This window comes from Pristiophorus japonicus, chromosome 7 (assembly GCF_044704955.1).
Source record: "Pristiophorus japonicus isolate sPriJap1 chromosome 7, sPriJap1.hap1, whole genome shotgun sequence".
NCBI classification, from domain to species: Eukaryota; Metazoa; Chordata; class Chondrichthyes; family Pristiophoridae; genus Pristiophorus; species Pristiophorus japonicus.
This window is the reverse complement of record NC_091983.1, coordinates 112742508-112762857: the sequence shown is the minus strand read 5'-3', so window position 1 is coordinate 112762857 and position 20350 is coordinate 112742508. Positions and strand designations below refer to the sequence as shown.

Here is a 20350-nt window from a genome sequence, read left to right as displayed (position 1 = left end):
TTAAAGTGCAGGACTTGTTCTATTGTTTCCTACTTATAAGCTAATGGAGAAGGGGATGGAATTTTGCTTACTAAGGGACAGGGAGAAATTGATTTTTTTTTCTTACTCTTCCTTTTTTTTTTCTCTTTCTCCCTATATCTAATTTGACTATTTCCTTCGGTCGTTCATTCTGTTCCTTTCTCTATCCTTAAATGTAATTGATTAAGGAGACAGGCCATTGGAACAGACATTCATGTGGTCCCAGATTCCCCATTGACATCATCTCACCTTCAATTCACATTTCCAGCAAATTGCTGCATAAAAATGCAACATGAAGGAGAGGGAAAAAATTCTAACTCACTGCTTTCATCACAAGATGTACTGCTCCAGCAAATCACTATGCAGTAGAAATAAAGGAAAAATTAGTCTTATGGTCTTTGTACAACACCAAACTTAAAATGGACAGTGACCCAATGATTTATAACACAAGAAAAGACCATTTGGTTCACCCCTCAAGTAGATTAAAACTCCCTTAATTGCACCAGACAGGGACTTGCTTGTTAAAAGAATTGTTACTTTATGAATGGTATTTTATAATGTATATTAATATATACATACAAAGCACCCAACCAGAACAACTTTACCCAGGAGACAATATAATGGATAAATAAAGAACAGTTGAGTGTTTCTTAGCATCAGGTAATGGGAGCTGTGACCATATTGTGTTACCAACCTGGTTTATTTGATAATTAACTCAAGACATACTTTTTGTACTTCACACCAAATTTTTCACTCCTCCATTCTCTAAATTCAGTCATACCAAACTGGCCAGTTTATTTTTTTTTTAAATGTGAAATTCAAGTGCACAAGTCATATAAATAGAATAAGTGTAGGAAGTTGTCGAATTATGTTTATTGCACTCAAGAAAAATTAACTTTCACGGAATAAACATGATACTTTTGTGCAGCATCCTGTATACAATCCAACAGAGCTGTTCAAGATTGAACAAGTGTGAAGTCTCCTCCCCTATAAAACCACAAAAGGAACTCAATGCAGAGACAAAAACAGCCACAATGTGTGCATAGCTGTAAAAATGTAGCTACATAATTGGGTGAATTAACTAGTTTACAATAAAGTGCACACTAGTGAAGGACATAACACTCAACTACAGTAAAACCACTGCCTGATTTAGTGACAAAAGTGAAATGGAAGCCTAATGATTCACTAAAATAAACCAATCCACATAAATGTCAAATTGATAATTGAGTTATAATCAATTTATTGATAACCAATGGTGTAAGAAGCCATTCTATATTACACTAATGTTATGTAGGTTCCCTCTTTGAAACTGCTTAAGCAGACAGTACATTATGCCCAGTGACACTGTACATTACACATTATCAACGCACCAAGAAAAAAAATAGTTGGAGTATTCCAATTTTGTATCACCAAAAATGCCTCCATATATATTGCAATACAGTAACATGCGCAAACTTCATTCACAAAAGCACAAAGATAAACAGTGGATTGTAGTATCAATTCCTTACAACCCTTTCAAGCAAGATATTTACAACATTTTTACTTGTTCGATTTACCTCTCTATGGGCTCAATTTTCCCCAGTATTTGCACCTGGGCTAGGGGCAGGAAGCGGAGCGGGACAGGGACTCACTCGGGGCCGGAGAGGCTCGGCGGGGGAGGGAGCAAACTGAACGGCACTCACTCGGGGGCCACAGACCGGGAAGGCATGCACTCGGGACCGGAGAGGCTCGGCAGGGGTGGAAGCAAACTGACCGGCCGATTGCCAACTCAGAGCTCTACTGCGCATGCGCGGCCATTTCAGCGACATCAAGAATGTTAGTTTTTTTTCCCCGTGCATGCGCAGAAGGCCCGGCTGTTTTTTCCGGCACAGACCGCAGGTTCCAACCCCCCCGATGCAACTGGCCACGTTGCGCGGCTCCAGATTACATCACAAACATCGGGGAAAGTTCGGACGTGTTTTTCTGGCGCATTTCGTGACCTAAATAAGCGGCGCAACTCTGGCAATACGCCAGAAAACAGGCTTGGGGAAAATTGAGCCCTATGTTCTGGTATTCTGGAGCACTGCCATTCAGATTAGTTTCCAAGAGTTCCAACTCTTCAATTTAAACTTTTTTTGAACAGGAGTTAATCTTGGTGCTGAGACCTTTTCGTTGGAATCTACTGGTAGAAGAAACATTCAGAATATATTGCCATTACTGCATTTTTTTTTAAAAACTCAATTTAAGCAGCAACTAAACTTTTGAAATGCAGCTAATATGAGAATTATTGCTTCAGAGCTGAAAGCTGGCTTAGACACATTTAACTTTGAGCTTAGCATACTTACTGCTTGTGCAACAGACAACTTGCGCAGATCACTTACAAGCCACCTCACTGAATCATAGAAATTTACGGCACAGGAGGCCATTCGGCCCATCGTGTCCATGCCAGCCGAAAGAGCTATTCAGCCTAATCTCACTTTCCAGCTCTTGGCCCAGGATATGACACTTCAAGTGCATATCCAAGCACAGGTTGAACCTTCCTTATCCGGAATCCACAGGACCTGGCCTGTTCTGGATAAGGGATTTTTCCAGACGAGGGGTGGTCACATAAAATTGGATGGTACAGATACTGAGCAAAGGGATATCGGAGCTGGCTGACTTGGGGCTGGGAGTGCGGCAGAGAGATCATGGGAGGTGGGGAGGTGGGGGGGTGGGAGGGTGGGAGGTGGGAGCGGTGGATCGTGGGGTCAGGCCAGCGATTGCGGGAGTTGGCAATGAGGAAGGACTTCAATTTGTTCATGTTGGAGTTCCGCACATGCGCCACTGGTGGCCGAGAATGGTTCTGGACGAGGGGTGGTTCCGGATAAGGGAGGTTCGACCTGTATTTTTTAAAAATGTGATTGAGTGTTTCTGTCTCTACCACCTTTCAGGCAGTGAGCTCCCGATTCCCTCCCCCATCCTCAGTGAAATAGGTTCTCCTCAAATCCTTCTAACCAATTACTTTAAATGTATGCCCCCTGGTTATTAGCCGCTCAGTTAGAAGAACTACTATCTAGGCCCTTCATAATTTTATGTGCCTCAATTAGATCTCCCCTCAGCCTCCTCTGTTCCAAAGAAAACATCCTATCCAATCTTTCCTCATAGCTAAAATTCTCCAGTCCTGGCAACACCCTCGTAAATCTCTTCCTTACCCTCTCTAGTGTAATCACATCTTTCCTGAAGTGGTGACCAGAACTGTGCGTAGTACTTTAGCTGTGCCCTAACTAGTGTTTGAAACAGTTCAAGCATAACCTCCCTGCTCTTGTACTCTATTAACCTCCCTGCTCTTTCTACACACCTGGCACACATGCACTATTTTCCTGTGCTGGCGGACCAGCATTGTTTGGCTGTGCGCCATATTTCCCCCACCCACTGCTCCAAGCCTTACACCTCCTATCAAAAAAAATTGAGATTATGCATACCAAAACAGCAAATGCACAGATATACCTATCAAAGACACTACAAGGGAATACCTATCAATCAACACAGCAGTTACTCAAGTGTCAGATTTTCTGCAATGGTGACAATACAGTACAACTTAACTAGTTCACAACTTGTACAGCATACATTTGGGTAAAATGTAAGCTCTTATTCAGCATTGATTGTAGCTCAAATAAACTACATAACCACTAGTACTCAAACAGAATACAATTACTCCTTAACAATGCATTTAAAAACAATTTGGTGAATAAATCTGAAATATTTCTGTAACATGACTAACAACTAAAATGTATAAACATAAATGTCAGTGACTGCAGGAAACTGTTCAGCAAATTGGCAGAATGTTAAAACATATAACCGCAACTCTAATATTAAAAAAACAACCAAATGCTGCAATGCAACCAACTCACTTCCTGCAACCAATGCCACAAAGCTGCACTCATTTAGGTTACGGTACCTCTGTTCAACCTAAAGGCAAAATGCACTTTGTTTAAAAAAAAGTGACTCATTTATATAAATGGCAAAAAAAAAGAGACGGTTACTAAAATCTTACACTCAACATCATAAAGAGAACCAACTATTTTAAACGGCACACTATTAAATAAAACACAGGGCGCAAAAGAGGGAAAAGAAAAAAAATTTTAGCATTGGAATGACAGCTGCAGCAAAAAAAAATCAGTTGTCTTTTTTGGAATTAGTACAGTTCACCTTTGAAGAACATGTCAGCATAATAAAAGCACACCTCTCAGCAGTGAATTAAGTATATTTATGTTCTACAAGTACAGATGCACAAGGCTCCTGCTAATTGTTCTCCACAGCATTATCAAACCCAGGTTCCAGGAATGAATGGCACTGTAATGAATATGAGGGTCTATAATTTTGTTGCGAGCTGCTCTTAATAACATAAACACAGGAAGCTGGTCCAGGACATTTGCTCGCTAAGATTTAATGGACGATTTAAGATACACGGAATGGAATTAGCAGAGTGCAAGTCCAGCAAACTGGTTAGCCGACTGAAGATTGAACTAAGGAGTTCCAAGAGAGGAAGGCCAAAGAAACCACATCATTATTTTCAGTAATTGTTCTTAGTGTTGTGGAGGAGCTTCAAGGATGAGTGGAGCACCCAACTCCCATTCAACGTAAAACACAGGAAAAGACACGAGCACAGCTCTTCTGAAACTGGATATGCATTGGAAAGCACAAAAATAGAAAAAGCTTTAGAGTGGTAATGAGGGGGACTTAGGAGCAGCTAATGGTCCAAAGAAAGTACTAAGAACTTTTACACAATTCAGCTTTAGCTATATACATTGATTTGCATGCCAATATAAACAAAGATTAGAAAACACTATTAGGTATCAGCTGTAGCTCAGTTAGCACTCTCGTCCAATGTTCGCTTTCCTTTGGGTACGCGGCCCCTTGAAAAGCCAGCGAGCTAGCTGTGCTGGAGTTCCTGAGAGCTGCATGGCCACGCAATTTTAAGGGAATACTGCTCTCACCACTGAGCCAGAAGGTTGAGAGTTTAAGCCCCACTCCAGAGATTGGAGTACAAAAATCTAGGCTGACATCCCAATGCACTGCTGAGGGAGCGCTGCACTGTCAGAGGTGCTGTCTTTCAGATGAGACATTAAACCCCAGGGTGGACCCCTCGGGTGGACATAAAATATCCCATGGCACTATTTTGCAGAAGAGCTGGGGAGTTATCCTCAATGTCCTGACCAATATTTATCCCTCAATCAACATTGCTAAAATAAATTATCTGGTCATTATCACATTGCTATTTGAGAGAGCTTGCTGTGTGCAAATTGTCTGCCGCATTTCCTACATGACAACAGTGACTACACTTCAAAAGTATTTTGCTAGCTATAAAGCACTTTGGGAAGTTCTACAGTTATGAAAGGTGCTATATAAATGCAAGGCTTTCTTTTTTCTTTATTTACCACTATAAACCTCTTTAGCAGATAGATTTTGTGCTTTCATTGGTGTATCAGCTATTTATACCACTCAATTAGCCTTCAAACAGAATATTCAGATATAGAAAATGAATAGTTACATTAGTTATTGGGTGTCTTTTCAAATAGTTATGCCACTATAAACCACAAAAGTAAAATAGTTTAAAGTATCAGCAAAAACCATCTTAATTATCGCCATTGAATGAATTTTCCTGCATTCATAATTGTTTTAAAAAGTCTCTTGTGGTAGGTATGTTGAAAATCGCGATAATGGTGAAAGGATAAATAATGGAGACTCAAGTGTATGGCAAAATGACAAGCTACAGTATCATGATTTTCCCCTCTCAGAAGACAGTACATGTTTGAATAATTGGACCCAGTCATGCACATCCCAAACAACTCTGGTCACTATAGTGATTTCTTTCCAAATTAATTTCTATTTCAAACCACATTTTCATTACAATAAAAGAATCAATTACAGTTCCAAATAGTTGATCATCGAGCTCAGTGTTGTCAGTAGGCTTAATTAGGCTTCATTTACACACAGGTTTAGTGCAAGCACGGTATCAGAACCCAACCTGACTTCAGAGCAAAGAATGGATTTGACACCATATGGAGTGTCAAACATGATTTCCAGAGGTGCGCTGGGAATCCATTGGTTCTGCTGGACACTTGCTAAACCTACCAGAGATTGATTCAAATGTTCAGAGCAGACATTCTCTCACTCACTCATTCCCTGAACAAGCAGTTTTCAAAATTTTCTGTATGGAGATCTCCTGCAAATGTTGACACTCTCAGGAACCCCATCCCCATCTAAATTCCAAGGCAATGCAAACTACACAAATAAATAGCACTATTACAGAAAACATATGCAAGGCAACAGAAAGTAACATGCTAGCAAGTCATAAAATATAGAAATCTGATGACAGCACAGACTCCAGCGATTCCCTGCAGGTCCAGGGACCCAATTTTAAAGCCTGTGCGCTAAACATTTTAACTGTTGACAGCATAGTACAGAGCTCATTCAAACAGTACAGTCTTGCTGAAACCTAAATTGCAGCTACTAGTCTGAGCTGCAGCCCAAATGCATCCCAAGTGTACAGCTACAAATCCATGATAAGAAAACCTCGCTTAAATGTATCCCAATAGACTAATTGTTTAGCACTTCATTCATCATCACAAATTGTTCTAACTATACCAATGATGGATCTATATACCACCAGTAATTAGAAACATAGAAATTAGGTGCAGGAGCAGGCCATTTGGCCCCTCGAGCCTGCACTGCCATTCAATAAGATCATAGCTGATCATTCAACCTCAGTACCCCTTTCCTGCTTTCTCTCCATACCCCTTGATCCCTTTGGCCACATCTAATTCCCCCTTGAATATATCTAACGAACTGGCCTCAACAACTTTCTGCGGTAGAGAATTCCACAGGTTAACCACTCTGAGTGAAGAAGTTTCTCCTCATCTCGGTCCTAAATGGCTTACCCCTTATTCTTAAGACTGTGAACCCGGTTCAGGAACTCGCTAGCAACAGGAACATTCTTCCTGCCTCTAACCTGTTCAATCCCGTCAGAATTTTGTATGTTTCTATGAGATCCCCTCTCATTCTTCTAAACTCCAGTGGATACAAGCCCAGTTGATCCAGTCTCTCCTCATAGGTCAGTCCTGCCATCCCAGGAATCAATCTGATGAACCTTCGCTGTACTCCCTCAATAGCAAGAACGTCCTTCCTCAGATTAGACCAAAACTGAACAATATTCCAGGTGTGGCCTCACCAAGGCTCGTTACAACTGCAGCAAGACCTCCCTGCTCCTATACTCAAATCCTCTAGCTATGAAGGCCAACATGCCATTTGCCTTCTTCACCGCCTGCTGTACCTGCATGCCAAACTTCAATGACTGATGTACCATGACACCCAGGTCCAGTTGCACCTCCCCTTTTCGTAATCTGTCACCATTCAGATAATATATCTTCCTGTTTTTGTCCCCAAAGTGGATAACCTCACATTTATCCACATTATACTGCATCTGCCATGCATTTGTCCACTCACGTAACCTGTCCAAGTCACCCTGCAGCCTCTTAGCATCCTCCTCACAGCTCACACCGTCACCCAGCTTAATGTCATCTGCAAACTTGGAGATATTACACTCAATTCCTTCATCTAAATCATTGATGCATATTGTAAATAGCTGAGGGCCCAGCACTGAACACTGCGGCACCCACTGGTCACTGCCTGCCATTCTCAAAAGGACCCGTTTATTCCAACTCTCTGCTTCCTGTCTGCCAATATGGTGTTACAAGTTCAAAATGGGTTCCAGGCACAACCAAAGTTTGACAAAAAAGTACGGGAAAAACCCCAGGTTGGACAGCAACTACAACATTACAGATGAACAGCATTTGAAAAAGGAACCGAAGGGGGAGAGGAAAGAGGGAAAAAACACAGAATGATCTGTGGTTCAAGTGGAAAACAAGAGATGGTTAAATAGCATTAGTGATAGGAACATAAGTCAATAGGATGCATATTGAGAGACATCAAAAAAGTAAGAGACACAGGCCTACAAATTCAATCACATCCGTTTCACATACCAGTTCAGATGGGTGCAGGAACAATGTGAAATTTGTGCTGGCAGCTAGTCATGGGTCAGGTGTGCAGACACCATTGCATGTGCTGCTTGGTTTGAGGTTTGAGGAGCTCAGAGTTGTTAAGAATCTTGCCTCTCACTTCACTTAGTCGCTCCTCAGGACACTTCTTTGCCCTGCTTCCCTTCACTTTCTTACAATCACTGCACCACACTACACTTGCTCCTCCTCCCTCTTACCCAAACCTCACCTTTTCGACACAACATCTGCACTATTGCATGATGACCGGCATATTATCAAAACAGCTCAAGATTGTTACTAACAATCTTTCTCGCAGGAGAAAGTCACACACAGCATGCAGCAGGAAGCCACGATCAGAGAACTAGTCTATCTGCACATCTTTTCCCTTCTGGAAGATAATGTGCTGGCCATCACGGGCAGGGTTTGAGGCATGGCATGGCGACTGGCAATGCTGCAGATGTCACAGGGTTTCCTCACTATTTATACTTTTAAAAAAAAAACATAAACCTTCTTGTTTCTATCTCATTATATATACTCGCTCAGGTCAACATCTCCAGCATCGAAGCATTTACCATGCTCGACCAGCTCCGTTGGGCAGGCCACATCGTCCGCATGCTGGACAAGAGACTCCCTAAGCAAGCACTCTGCTTAGAACTCCTACACAGCAAGCAAACCCCAGGTGGGCAGAGAAAATGTTTTAAGGACACCCTCAAAGCCTCCTTGATAAAGTGCAACATCCCCACCGGCACCTGGCAATCCCTGGCTCAAGACCGCACAAAATGGAGGAAGAGCATCTGGGAGGATGCTGAGCACCTCTAGTCTCGTCACCAAGAGCATGCAGAAACCAAGTGCAGACAGCGGAAGGAGTGTGCGGAAAATCAGACTACCCACCCACCCTTTCTTTCAACTACTGTCTGCCCCACCTGTGACAGAGACTGTACAATCCAATACAGGAATTACAGTCACCGGACATCTCACTGAGTGGAAGCAAGTCTTCCTCAATTTTGAGGGACTGCCTATAGTGATGATAGTCTGAAGACTTTAAGGGTCCAAACTACCAAAGAAGGTGGATGGGTACACAACAGGAAATGCTAGGAGCACTGAGCACATGCTCAGAGCATGGAAGATTCCAGCTCCAACTTGTGTTGGGGCTTTGCACAGAACATGGAGACTATTCTGTCCCACTCATTCACATCATGTAACTCCTGTTGTCATAGACAAGGTGGACATTCTGGAAGAGGTATTCCTTTATATTAGGAAAGATGCAGGGCTGTTGATAGGAAGCAAGGCAATGTAGGTGTCATTTATGGCACCTTTGACCCCAGGGAAGCCTGCAATGCAAGCAAAGCCTGATGCTCTCATCCGGCTTTGTTCTCTACCTTGGGAACGTGATGCACATGTTCCTCCTGACATAGAAAGCCTCAGTGACCGACCTGAGGCAGCAAACTGGGAGATGTCGCTAATGTCATCTGCTGCAGTCTGGAACGACCCCCAGGCGTAAAGGTTAAGGACCACGGTGAACTGGATAGTTACAGGCAGTGCTGTTCACGCATTAATTTGGGGCTGTAGCTGACTGCAGCGGGTGACGTAGCTTGGTGACATCCTCATTGGCGAAGTGCAGGCACTGCACACAGTGCACCTCTGAGGTTGAAGTACGAGAAGTGCTCCCAGAAGACCCACTGTGGGTAGGGCCTCCTGGGCAGTGCCCTCCTCTACCGCACACGCACACACACACACACACACACACACAGTTCCATCCATGACTGGAATAGAAGTTTTCAAGGCAGACAAAAGCAGTGCAGTACCAGTACATAAGTTGTTCCCAAAAGTCAATTCACTTGTGGAATGGACAACATAATCAAAAGGCCCAGAGGGTAACCTGTAGCCGAACAGGGCAAACCAGTAACTAACCTGTATGGAGCAGAGCCCTTTAAATAGCACTCCTGCATGATCCTTGCTGGCTGTTAGCACCATGATTAGCTGGGAGCATTTATCAAGTGGCAAGTCAGGTGCTGGGGCAGAGTAATTTCACAAAAAGGCATTAGAAGATAGGATCCTTCTGTTAATATAAACTAGCAGAGACCCGCAAAACATTTGCGGTCAAACTATTATCTTTATTGCAACAGTACTTGTTGCGACATTATCCTCTGTCTATAGAATCAACGCTGACGTTGTTCCTTCCTCTCCCCCGCCAGATGCTCCTCTTGGCCCGCCATATCCACTGCCACCTCCTCATTGGAGCAGACCCAGCATCAATCAAACTTTAAAAATTTGCACAATCGCTCCCCGCCATGATTGGTTGAGGCGCCAGGTGGGCCTGATCGCCCATTGGTCGGTGCAACCGTCACTCAGTTCAGAACACATGCTCCCAGCCCTGCCCCAGCACAAACTTATTATTATAGATGAGGCTTTTTAATACCTACTACCTGTATTCAGAATGTGTCCCAACTAGACTTGTCTTTATGCCGGTTACCTCTAGACTGGACTACTCCAACTCACTCCTGGCTGGCCTCCCACATTCTACACTATGTAAACTTGAGGTCATCTAAAACTTGGCAGCCCATGTCCTAACTCGCACCAAGTCACGATCACCCATCACCCCTGTGCTTTCTGACCTACATTGGATCCCAGTTAAACAACACCTCGATTTCAAAATTCTCATCCTGGTTTACAAAACCCTCCATGGCCTCGCCCCTCCCTATCTCTAATCTATTTCAGCCTCAACCCCGCGACATGTCTGCACTCCTCAAATTCTGCCGTGCCTTCAGCTGCTTGGACCCCAAGCTCAGGAACTACCTTCCTAAACACCTCCACCTCTCTTTCCTCCTTTAAGACGCTCCTTAAAACCTACCTCTTTAACCAAGCTTTTGGTCATCTGCCGTAATTTCTTAAATGGCTCGGTGTCAAATTTATCTATTTTGTCTTGTAACACTGCTGTGAAGTGCCTTGGGACATTTTACTCGTATATAAATAAAAGTTGTTATATTTTGAACATTCTTTTTCTCCAGTCCTACTCAGTTCCCCTCCCTGACCTCACTTTCTGTTATGCTGATGACTTATGTCGATGCTGCCTCCTGCTTTCATGCCAATCTCAGGAATTGCATGTATTTTGCTTCAAAGAAGACCACTCACCATAGCTCCGTAGCCTGTATTGCAGTGCAACCCTTGTGCTTCAAACCAACTTTGCTCAGCTTAGCTTAAGTTTTGCTGTTTCATTAATCCAAAATATTGTTTTAAAAACCTAATTACATAAAAATAAAAGGATAAAAATCTATGACTTTAAATTGTGGAATGAATTACCTTGGAGCACCATGGTCCAATTATCCTATGCCCTCCAAGCCACTACACCTAAACACAATTGGTCTTGACTCATTGTGAAAAGCCAGACAATTGATTGGTATTAAATTTCAAAACAAAATACAGACCCAGTCACATTTCCATGGACATGTATGCAGAAAAGCATGATAAAGAAGAAGAAACAAAGGGTCCAATTTTCCCCAACCCCCTTTTCGGCGCACTTACCTTAAATGCGTCGACTTTGCACGCTGGAAACTGTGCCGAAAAAAAGGGCCCCCATCCTGCCCGCTCTGCCGACTCTCGGTGTCCCAGCGTGGCGCAGCTAGTGAAATGGGGGGGGGGGGGGGGGGGGGGGAGGTGCGGAGCAACAGACCGGAGCAGAAAGCACTGCCGGCAGCTGCGCACATGAGCAGTGAGGTCTGCACGCATGCTCCTGCCCTCCCAGCATGTCCTGCGGGCTGTGAGCAGGACCCGATGCTCGCAGCCCCTATCCCCGGCCGAAGGGACTCCCCGATCTTCGCCGCACCCGATCCCCGGCCGAGTGGCCTCCTGCACCGGCTGGTTGACCGACTTCCCAGGCCGAGGTAGGACATCAGTTTTATTTTTTATTTATTGATGGTTGTGCTCTAGAGTTTTGATTGTAAAAAAAAAAACTTGATTCTGGCATAAAGGTAGGACTTCTATTTTTTTATTGATTGATTGCTTATTACTTTTTGTGGTTTGTTTAGTGCTTTAGTAAGTCTTGGTGCAGATCCTCAGCTTCCTTGTGTTTTTTAATTTTTATTGAATGCTTATTTGTGCTTTGTAAGTGTTGGTGCTTTAAATGGACTAACCTGCGCCGAATTCTTAACTGCCCACAAGGTTTTTCAGAGCTGGCCACATACGCTGACTGAAGTTGATTTGGAGTAAGTTTTAGCTGGCCAAAGTGGCATAAATAGCCAAAACTGGCGTAAGTGTCTGCGAACACCCCCTTTTGAAAAAAAACATTGAAAAAGTTATACCTAACTGCCTTACTCTGGAGCAAATTTTTTGGAGAAAATGGCATTTTTTAAACTTATTCCCAAAAAATTGATGCAAGTCATGTCCAAAATTGGGCCCATAATACCCGCTTCAGAATAGTTGAGAAACACACACACACGTCATTTCTGTTATAAGAACATAAGAAAAAGGAACAGGAGTAGGCCATACGGCCCCTCGAGCCTGCTCTGCCATTCAATAAGATCCTGGCTGATCTGATCATGGACTCAGCTCCACCTCCCTGCTCACTCCCCATAAGCCCTGATTTAAGAAACTGTCTATTTCTGTCTTAAATTTATTCAATGTCCCAGCTACCACAGCGCTCTGAGGCAGCGAATTCCACAGATCCACAACCCTCAGAAGAAATTTCCCCTCATCTCAGTTTTAAATGGCAGCCCCTTATTTTAAGATCATGCCTCTAGTTCTAGTCTCCCCCATCAGTGGAAACATCCTCTCTGCATCCACCTTGTCAAACCCCCTCAAAATCTTATACGTTTCGATAAGATCACCTCTCATTCTTCTGAATTCCAATGAGGAGAGGCCCAACCTACTCAACCTTTCCTCATAAGTCAATCCCCTCATCTCCAGAATCAACCTAGTGAACCTTCTCTGAACTGCCTCCAAAGCAAGTATATCATTTCGGAAATATGGAAGCCAAAACTGCACGCAGTATTCCAGGTGTGGCCTCACCAATACCCTGTATAGCTGCAGCAAAACTTCCCTGCTTTTATAATCCATCCCCTTTACAATAAAGGCAGAGATTCCATTGGCCTTCCTGATCACTTGCTATACCTGCATACTATCCTTTTGTGTTTCATGCACAAGTATGTCCAGGTCCCACTGTACTGCAGCACTTTGCAATCTTTCTCCATTTAAATAATAACTTGCTCTTTGATTTTTTTCTGCCAAAGTGCATGACCTCACACTTTCCAACATTATATTCCAGCTGCCAAATTTTTGCCCACTCATTTAGCCTATGTCCTTTTGCAGATTTTTTATGTCCTCCTCACTTATTGCTTTTCCTCCCATCTTTGTATGGTCAGCAAACTTGGCTACGTTACACTCAGTCCCTTCTTCCAAGTTGTTAATACAAATTGTAAATAGTTGGGGTCCCAGCACTGATCCCTGCAGCACCCCACTGGTTACTGGTTGCCAACCAGAGAATGAACCATTTATCCCGACTCTCTGTTCTGTTAGTTAGCCAATTCTCTATCCATGCTAATATATTACCCCCAACCCCGTGAACTTTTATCTTGTGCAGTAACCTTTTATGTGGCACCTTGTCAAATGCTTTCTGGAAGTCCAAATACACCACATCCACTGGTCCCCCTATTGCTGAGCTTACCAGGGTTCTCATCCCCCAACAAATTGATTTAAAAATCCTCAAGTACAAATCTCTCCGCGGCCTCACCCCACTATCTTCACAACTTCCTCAAGCCTGAACTTTCAACCTGTACCTACGCTCTTTTGACTTTGGTCTGATACGTGTGTTCCCTTTCCCCAAGCCTTCCAATCCATTTCAGAATATTCAGCTGCTGTGCACCTAGTGTAGAATTCTTTCTTCTAAACCCTTCTGACTTGCTCCATCTTTTTTCAGCTTCTGAATGTCTTCACATCTTTTATTATACCTTCAGTCACTTCCAACTTTCCCTCCACTGCCTGTGAAAGACTTGACTCGTTTATCATGTGTTAAAGCCTTTATACAGATGCATGTCGATGTTATTAAAGAGGAATCCAACAAGGAAATAACAAGGAGCAGGACAATGGTTTTGGGCACACAAACATCTAGTGACAAAAATACTCTCTTCAGTCCCAAAATGTGACATCGATTATGTCCTCTCAACCTCAACATGTTATAGCCTTGTGCAGAATATATCGTCTATTAGTCACATCCCTTGTATATAAAATTGCATTTGAAATTAAAACAAGTGCTGTTAAACAGGTTTGTGTACTGCATACTGCGAGAAATAAATGTACTAAGGTTTCACTGTGGAATAAAAAGTAGGTTCAATATTTAACAATACTGAATGTAAAAACGGTTTCAAATTGGTAATGAACGGCAGTTCTTTTAGGAGTATGTAAATGGCTGATGCACCCAAAATCGAAAAGCAAGTTACAAACTTGTTTTGGCCAGGTAATCGTGCAAGTCCAGGAGCCACGGAACGGGACTCGCACTGGAATCAACGCAATCACTAGAAAGATGTGCGGTCGGATTCACAGACTTCAAAAACACACAGCGGAGACAGACTCGTTGAAAACATTATTTATTCTAATTATTACTGCTGTCAAACCTTACCAACCCGACAAAAAAGCGAAAGTCTCTTTTTAAAGCCATTGCTTATTTTTTTGCACGAGCACCTACAAGCTTCAGTGAATTTGCAAAACAAGCTGTTGCACAAAGTCCAATCGAAGAACAGTAAACACGGGATGTATAATTGCACGGCCCCCCCAAAAAGTTTTTTTTTAAAAAGAATAAAAATCGTTTTTGCGAATCACATCAGTGAAATGTGGGTGAGGCAAATATTGGACGCGGGTCTTTAAAAGCGGAATGCCTGCTGTTCTTCTGCCATCCGGCTGCTGACATCTCCTGCAGCTCACCGCACCGTTACACGGCGAGCGCCAAAATAAAAGATTCATCAGCTCAGAAAAATACAACTGAAAGTAACTTTTTTTTTAAAAACTCACCATTCCCTCTATAAAGACAAATCAGATGGAGAAGCTAGTGGCGGCTGCGGGGGAATTTTCTCCGCGCCGCTCTTCACCAGTTGGCGATTCTGGACACGGAATCACAAATCTTCCATTTTAGGAGAAGAAGGGGGGGATTAAAAGGAAAACAAAAAGAGGAAAAATAAAACCTGTACCCAAAAAAAATCACGGATCCCCGCTCAAAATGGCGGCAACACCGCCACTCTTCGAGAGATAAAGCCAGCGGGAGTGAAGCCCCCCCCCCGGCTTTCACCCCGGGGGAGACAGGGTTGAAGGGTCCGCCTGGGGCTCGCCCTCCACACACACACCACGGCGGCGGCGGCAGCCTCAACCGCACTGAGCAACAGCGATCTTACCTCTCTCCCTTCCCTGTGGTGGTACCTGTTAGGAGCCGATGGGTCTCCTCTCCTGTTGCTGTGATTTATTGTCCGGGGGGCCGGCCGGCCGATCGATCGATCGCTCGCTGCTGTCCCGCTCGGCCGCCGCTGCCGACAGCAATAAGTACACCGCGCGCACGCTCACACTCAGCACCACACTTGAAATTTGCCTCGAGCGCGCGCTAAACTGATTCAGCTTCCACGGCTGCTGGGGGCGGAGCTCCAGAACCTCACATTAGCCCCGCCCCTGTGAACGGGGCGCGGCAACAAAAAAACCTGCCCCGAGGCACCAAGGCTATTGGCTCGAATCTGTATGTGACGTCAGCGCTAGTCGGTCTACCGTACACTCGGTGCTTTCTGAGTAGTTCACGTTGCTGTCAATCACCAAATCACTTTGATTGCGATATTAGGGGAGGGCTGTGACGGGGGAAACTCCTCGCCGTCCCGACAGCCAATGATGTATCAGCGTGTGACTGGCCAGGGAGAGAAAGAAGGAATCAACACAGGACTTAATAAAGTACCAGCCTCATTGGGAGGTGGGGTGGGAGGGATGATTATTGGTTGAATGGGAGATCCAAAGCTGTTAAACCTAAAAACAAAAACAAACTATTTTAAGGCAGCAAAATGTCAATATGGGCTGTTGCAATTAATTAGTTAATTAAACCCATTGCATTACAACCCTAAGTTTGCTCTTGTTTGTTACCCCAGTCACCGCTGTTCATTTCCAATCCTCTCCAAACTCAGTTTATTTTAAATTGCTAGGTTGTCTTGTTATGTGTGTCTTTTATCTTGCAATTTTATCTATGATAATGGCTCTTTGTGATTGGTGATTCCTATGTTTTCTGTTTACTGCCGTGGGGAATTACACTTGTAGTGTAATTTTTAAACAACGAATATACAAAGAAAATCTTATTTAGAAGCAAAAATAAAAACATAATCACCGATAATTAAAATAGTGCAAGGAACCACTTATCACTGGTACTAAATGGGAAAATCAATTTCTCTGAATTTTCTAATTAACAATTGAATTAAAGTCTTTTTTCATCTGTACTTAAAAATCCAATATAGTAAACAAATTACATCGATCACAATTTAACCCTAAATATGATTCATGAAAGAGCGCTTGGCTGCGAATTCATGTTGACATCCAAGTCTCTAATGCCCATGGGCAATGGAGCAAAACAGGAGACTGTCCCTTGTCATGTAGCAAAGGCCTACCCAGTGAAAATAAATACAAGAATAAAAAAGCACGATCAACAACCTGAAGAACTGAATTTATACATTTCGTCGGTTCAAATCTGAGACTGTGATCAATAGCCTATAATATTAATGAAGCTATTTTCATGTCACAGAGCTGCATCTCTCTGGGCATTGCTGTGTTCATGCGAACAGGTTAACATGACGCAGTTTCAACAGCTCATATAACAGAGCAAAACAAAAGACAGCAATAGTTAAAGACACGAAAGGAATATAAAGCTAAAACAGTGATGGTAAAACGACAACCATATTGGCCTGGGGTTTCCTCCGCATTTGTGCCCAAATATACATGTACTTTGAGTGCAAACCAATTACATGGCTTAAAGGTCGTGGAATTTTATGAGTGAGTTATACTCATAACTAAAATTTGCCCATGTATCCTCGATATTTTACATCCGTGCACCAAACCTTCCAGCTGAACAAATCTCCCGCCACAAAACTGGCCACGTTCCAGATTCTCAAATGCAGGTCCCCTCCAAATGCATTTGTTCTCAACATTGCAGCAGGAGACAGTCAGTTTTTTTGGCCCGGATGTTGCAGTTGGAAATGACGACTAAACTGTCAGCATTCACCATCATTACTCCTCTCAAACTGACAACAACTTCAAGATTTAGCTCATGCGCAGATAAACATTTCACCACTGACCACAAATTCCAGGACCTTGGGCACAAAATTGGGTTGGTTAGTACCACCCTTTAGCTCCCCGGAGTGGCGGTAATGCACCGCTCATGGCTTAGTGCCCAGGTTCAACGATTTTAGCGCCTGCTGCGAATTTCGGCTGACCTTTAGCTAACAATTACCGCCTCGCCCTTTACTGCCAGGTTGGTCATGACGTGAGTATGCGTGCAACGTCTCATTAGCACCCCGGACACGAACTTGGTTTTTTCGCATCACTTACCGGCTGGCGCTGAACTCGCCACAGAAAGCAGACGTTCGTACCTGAGTGGGGCGATGCCGGGTTGGTATTTAAATGGATGAACAACCGGGTCACAGAAGTCACAGTGAGTGTTACGTATTCTGCTAGCAGAGTGCGTAGGTCTTGGCTTGCTGCGGCTGGTGATTAGTTACACTTACAAGTACCATAGAGGTTTTAACATCTGTATTTCGATGGGGGCAATGCTGGCACGCCATGTTGGGATTAATTGGAAGGCGGCAGCTGCAGATGCGGCATATGGGCAATGTGGGGCCACGCATGAGAAGAGGACGTAGACATATGGGCAGGAGGCCTTACACCCCCAGTGTTTATTGGGAGCATTTCTCCTACATCAATATGTCAGAGGAGCAGTGCCTAAGTAGGCTGCGGTTCCACAAAGAGGTGGTCACGGAGCTCTGCCACCTCCTGCACACAGACCTAGAGGCGCACACCGGTAGCAGGACTTCATTGTCAGTGGCAGTGAAAGTCACAGTACTGCTGAGCTTCTATGCTACTGGCTCCTTCCAGGCTCCCAGAGGGGATATCTGCAACATATCACAGTTTGCTGTATATTGCTGCATTCACCAGGTCACAGATGCCCTATACAGCAGGCGTATGGACTACATCAACTTTAGCATGTCGAGGAGAAACAGGAGGAGTGCTCATGTGGCTTCGCCAGGATAGTGGGCTTCCCCGTGGTTTACTGCGCCATTGATTGTACTCATGTGGCATTGCGGACACCTCCCCCCCGAGTGCGAATGTCTTTCACAATCGCAAGGGCTACCACTCGCTCAATGTCCAGTTGGTTTGCGACCACAGGCAGATTATCCTTGCTGTGAACGCCCGCTCTCCTGGCAGCAGCCATGATTCTTTCATCCTGCAGGAGAGCATTGTGCTATGACTGCTCCAGCCACCACATGCAGGTCACAGCTGGCTGCTCAGTGACAAATGCTATGCTCTAGCCACCTGGCTGATGACAGCCATCCACAGCCTCACCACCCCTGCTGAGCAGCACTACAATCAAAGCCATGCCATTACCAGGAACATCGTTGAGCAGATTATCAAGTGCTGAAGTAGTGGTTCCACTGCCTTCAGTACCCTACTGTTCGAGTCTCCATGTTTACCGTTGACTGCTGCAAGCTACACAACCTGGCCATCAGGAGGGGCCAGATATTGCCACCGGGATGACAGCTCCACCTCAGGAGGAGGAAGATGATGAGGGCAATGAGGAGGTGCAGCATGGTGATGCAGACCAGGAGGAGAAGCAGCAGTCTCGGAGGAGGCAACGTGAGACTGTTGCCGCTGCAAGGGCTGTGCATCAGTGAAGGAATCATGCAACACATGGCAACTGCCCATCATAGTCACATCGCCCTGTGCTGAACTCATCGCGCAGCACCCTGCAAATCTCAAAGTATATGTATCAGCGCATAATCATCCAAAGGCCAAATTATTACTTTATCTTCAACAAGAGGGTGCCCTCAACCAACACAACACAAAATCATCATCAGCAACAAATTATCAATGAATCAATACCCCTTGGAAACATAATAACCCACAAGCAAATGCAACAATATATATACAAATAACCCTTCCATTTGAAATAAAACTGCAACGGCTATGAACAATATTTCTCAAAACAACCTTCCACACACAATAACCATGAAACACCAACAACTATATACATGCAGAAATATTCCAAAAAGATGTGCAGATATGGCCATGTTGCGAAAAATCTTTAGTGGGACTTACTCCCATATTTCCCACCCTTTCCCTTTTCCCCCCTCCCATGTCTACTGCCCCTCCTTAATGTGGACACAGTGCCTGCAGCAAGGCTGCTTGAAGGCTGCTCCATCTATGATGCTGAGACTTCAGAAGGCCTAGCAGGACGCTCCCGACCAGCTCTGGGGCTGGAAGACCCGGTTGTGGACTGCACCATCTCAGGCTGGGCGGCAGCAGTGTCAGAGCAGACTTAGTATTGATGCCTCTAAGCACTGACGCCAAGACAGCACGGAGGCCTTGCGTTTCAATAGCTCCTGCCATGTCAGCCATAGCACACGCCATGATGTCTGGGTTCCCACGTTCACTTGTCGATTCTAACATCCGTTGGTAAGTGCCAAGGATGGGCTTGATGGGCTGCTGAGAGGCACGAGCAATGTTTGAGGCAGAATCCCCCAACCTCACAGCAAGTGCATCCAGACTCTCCAGCACCATTGCCAATGCACCCATAAACTCACTGTGCATCCGCAATGATTGTCTTGCAACAACCTCCAGCTCAGCGTCCTCATCTGAGTCCTGCTGAGCAGCACTCATTGCACACTCACCCTCTGGGGAGCTGGCCCCCGAGCTCCCCTTTCCGCGTGGCGTTGCTGCAGGCCACTGGGTCCCGGAGCATCACCCACCTCAGACCGCATGAGCACGTCCTCCTACATGTCCTGTCGTCACTTTCTGAGACCACTGGCTCCTCTGCGACTGGCAGAGAACTGTCCTCCCCTTCATCCTCGTCTCTCCCATTGTTGGCAATGGAGGGCTCATGGACAGGCTCCTGGCCTCTGGCTAACTATCTGGAAAAGAGTGGTTATGTGCAGGGGAAAGGGCAGGATTTTAACAACGCATTGTGAAATGACAGTTACATGTGAAGTGGGAAAGGAATGCGGTGTCAGGGCTAAGTGGTCTGATAGAAGTGAGAAAGGTCATGAACATACCGTCACTGTCCTCAGGGGGCTTGACTTCATCGACTGCAATGGCACCCA

General features: G+C 44.5%; 1 protein-coding gene across 4 annotated transcripts in view; it reads right to left on the bottom strand.

The window, feature by feature from the left end:
• Positions 1-15635, bottom strand: part of epb41l2 (erythrocyte membrane protein band 4.1 like 2) — a 255078-nt gene extending 239443 nt beyond the window's left edge. For 3 of the 4 annotated variants that reach the window (XM_070885256.1, XM_070885257.1, XM_070885258.1), the window contains exon 1: positions 15410-15635. The gene's annotated coding sequence lies outside the window, so the exon portion shown is untranslated. The remainder of the gene's footprint in view (positions 1-15409) is intronic. The other variant, XM_070885255.1, reaches the window with a different exon arrangement.
• Between the last annotated feature and the right edge of the window lie 4715 nt (positions 15636-20350).